Below are 4,156 nucleotides of genomic sequence, written 5' to 3' on the forward strand. Positions count from 1 at the left end.
GTTTAGATAGGTTGTTATTACCTTATCTTTCCACAAACAATCTTGTAAAATCTGTATTGATCTTCTCTATCAATATATATTTTAAATTTGAAAATATTGTGTTTGTATTCATCCCCCCCTTCTACAAACTGTTTTTCTTCTTCTAGACCCTTACGGGACCAACACAGTCTCTATGTTGAAATCAAATGCATTATTTTGGTGGGAAGTAGAATCCTTAGCCAGAACAGATATTTTGCAAACTATGACATGGCTAGAGTTTGTCAACAGATTCAAGGAGTAGTTTTGCCCAAAACCTACCATTAGACAAATGGAAGAAGACTTTCTAAAATTGGAACAAGGAAACATAACTGTGAGGGAATATACAGAGAAATTCATCGAATATTCAAGATTTGCATAACACTATATTTCCTCGGAATCTAGAAAAGTGGAAAGATACATTTGGGGATTGAAACCATCAATCCGAGAATTTGTCATAGCCATGAATCCGGCTACATTTTCATTAACCGTTGATGCAACGGAAGTAACAGAAAGAAACAAAAACAGACAAGAAGAAAGAAAAACAATAGAAAAGAGGAAATGGGAAGGTCCATCAACCGGATACAGATACAGAGAGCCAAAAGTTGTAAAGCATGGAAACAGGCCCATACAAAGATTCAATGGAAAGACTTGTTCCCGATGTCATCAAGTTCATCAGGGAGAATGCAAGATTGAGCTAAGGAAATGTTATAAATGTGGTGAAACAGGTCATTTGTCAAATGTTTGCCCAACAGTAAAAAGGTGTTTTAATTGTAATTCTCCAGATCACCTCAGACCAAATTGTCCATAAATGAAAGCCCCACAGTTAACCATGGGGAGCAATACATCAACAGGCCGAGGAAGACCAAATATGGGCAGAGGAGCAACAGGTGGGGCGCGGGGTCGATCTTTTCAAATGACCAAATATGAAGCAGAAACTACACCCGATGTAGTAACAGGTACATTTTTCGTGAACTCCTTACATGCAAAAGTATTATTTTACTCGGGTGCAAACTTCCCATTTGTATCCCCATCATTTGTCTTTTGTGCTCGTACGAATTCTGTGCCACTTGACGATAAGTTAGTAGTTGATACTGCTAACGGTCAAGTATCTGTGAGTTATATGTTTAACAACTGCACTATCATGATTTAGGATTGTGAGCTACCCATCCGATTGTTTCCCATGCCTATGAAGGAATTTGATGTGGTAGTAGGAATGGATTGGTTGGCAGAAAATAAGGCCACCATCTTTTGCAATGAAAAGATGATTAAAATTATGTTACCTAACAGAGAGACACTTGTAATTTATGGTGATCATCAGGATCATCGTACCAGTTTGCTATCTGTGATGAAAGCCAGAAAATGTATCCAAAAGAAATGCCAAGGATTTTTAGCTTACATAATTGATGCCAAGAAAGAAAATAGTAAGCAATAATTAATTTCGGTTGTCGGTAAATATCCTGAAGTCTTTCTAGAAGACTTGTCAGGGCTACCTCCAGATAGAGTTATTGAATTTGGGATTGATTTGATACCTGGAGCAGCACCTGTAGCAAAAGCACCATACAGGTTAGCTCCATCAGAATTAAAAGAACTGGTTACACAATTAAAGGATTTGTCAGACAAGGGATTTATCAGGCCAAGTACTTCATCATGGGGAGCTCCAGTTCTGTTTGTGAAAAAGAAAGATGGTACTATGCGTATGTGTATTAATTATCGAGTGTTAAACAAACTGACCATAAAGAACAAATATCCATTGCCCAGGATCGATGATTTGTTTGATCAACTAGTAGGAGCCAGTTATGTCTCAAAAATTGATTTGCGATCAGGATACCATCAGTTGAAAGTTAAAGAAGATGATATAGCAAAAACAGCATTCCGAACCAGGTACGAGAAACCATGAATTCTTGGTTATGCCATTCGGTTTAACTAACGCACCTGCAACTTTCATGGATCTAATGAATCGAATATGTAGAGAATACCTCGACAAATTTGTCATTGTATTTATCGATGATATTCTTATATACTCCAAAACCCAAGAAGAACATGCAGAACATCTTCGATTGATCCTTGAACTTTTGAAAAGAGAAAAGTTGTATGCTAAACTATTAAAGTGTGAATTTTGGCAAAGAGAAGTCCAGTTTCTGAGGCATGTTATATCTGAGGATGGAGTAAAGGTAGATCCAGCAAAGATTGAAGCCGTTGCAAAATGGGAGGCACCGAAAACACCATCTGAAGTTCGAAGTTTCTAGGGATTGGCAGGCTATTATCACAAGTTTATTCAAGATTTCTCTAAAATAGCTGTGCCTTTGACAAAATTAACTCGAAAGAACGTTAAATATCAGTGGGAAGAAGAACAGCAGAAAGCCTTTCAGTTATTAAAAGATCATCTTTCCAGTCCTCCACTACTATCATTATCCGATGGAACTAAAGACTTTGTGGTATATAGTGATGCATCGAAGTTGGGTTTAGGCTGTGTCTTGATGCAAAAAGGGAAAGTCATATCATATGCATTTTGACAATTAAAAGATTATGAAAAGCACTATCCAACTCACGACATGGAATTGGCGGCCGTGGTTTTTGCTTTAAAATTTTGGAGGCATTACCTATTGGGAACGAAGTGTAAAATTTATACAGATCACAAAAGCCTACAACACTTGTTCAACCAGAAGGATCTGAATATGAGACAACAACGATGGATTGAATTAGTTAATGACTATGACTGTGAAATTTTGTCTCACCCAGGAAAGGCTAATGTTGTAGCTGATGCTCTGAGCCGTAAAGAGAGAAGTGGAACTATCAAGGCAGTGGCGATGAAAATAAGTTTAAACCCAGATTTGCATAAGAAAATACAGAGATGCCAAACAGAGGCCGTCAAGAAAAGAAAACAAGAAATCAGAAAAAGAGGGTAAGATAATTTCCATCATAAAGCCGAATAGGGAAGGAGTATTATGTTTTCAAAATCGGATATGGGTACCAAATTATGGGAATACACGAGAAACCATCCTAAATGAAAGGCACAAGTCCCGTTATTCCGTCCATCCAGGTACCAGCAAAATGTATAAAGATATGAAGGCATTTTATTGGTGGCCAGGTCTCAAGAAAGACATCGCAAGATATGTAAAATGATGCTTAACTTGTTTGCAGATTAAAATAGAGCATCAGAGGCCCTATGGGAATCTACAATCATTGGAAATACCGATCTGAAAATGGGATCATATTACGATGGACTTTATCATGAAATTACCCCGAACTCCAAAAGYTTATGATGCAATATGGGTAATAGTGGACCGTCTATCAAAGTCTGCRCATTTYHTAYCRATRAAARAGACTTATTCATTGGAAAGATTGGCTCAAATCTATATCAAAGAAATTGTGACTAGACATGGAGTTCCATTGACCATTATATCTGATAGAGATAGTCACTTTACTTCAAAGTTCTGGGAAAGTCTGCAAATAGCGTTGGGATCACAAATCATATTGAGTACGGCTTATCACCCACAAACAGATGGACAAAGTGAAAGAACCATCCAAACTCTCGAAGACATGTTGAGATCTTGTGTCATCGACTTCGGGGGATCATGGGAAGAACATTTGTCGTTGATAAAATTTTCCTACAATAATAGTTATCACTCCAGCATCCAAGCGGCACCTTATGAAGTCCTATATGGAAGAAAATGTCGAACGCCGTTGTGTTGGAATGAGGTAGGTGAAAAACAGTTGACAGGTCCCGAGATTGTGCAAGTAACGTCTGAAAAGATTGACCAGATTCGAGCAAAAATCAAAACTGCCCAAGATCGACAGAAAAGTTATGCCGACAAACGAAGAAAACCAATTGAATTTAATGTAGGTGACTTTGTAATGTTAAAGGTATCTCCATGGAAAGGTGTTATGAGATTCGGGAAGAAAGGTAAGCTTAGTCCCAAGGTATATTGGACCATTCAGAATCTGCAAAAGAATTGGACCGATAGCTTATCAGTTGGAATTACCAGAAGAACTCCGCTTAATTCACACCACCTTTCATGTATCAAATCTACGCAAATGTTTGGCAGACTCAAGTTTAGCAATACCACTTCCTGAGATTAAACTTGACAATAAGCTGAGTTTTATCGAGACACCAGAGGCAGTAACTGACAGAAAGACC

This window comes from Cynara cardunculus (assembly GCF_001531365.2).
Source record: "Cynara cardunculus var. scolymus isolate 2C chromosome LG 5, CcrdV1, whole genome shotgun sequence".
Lineage (NCBI taxonomy): Eukaryota > Viridiplantae > Streptophyta > Magnoliopsida > Asterales > Asteraceae > Cynara > Cynara cardunculus.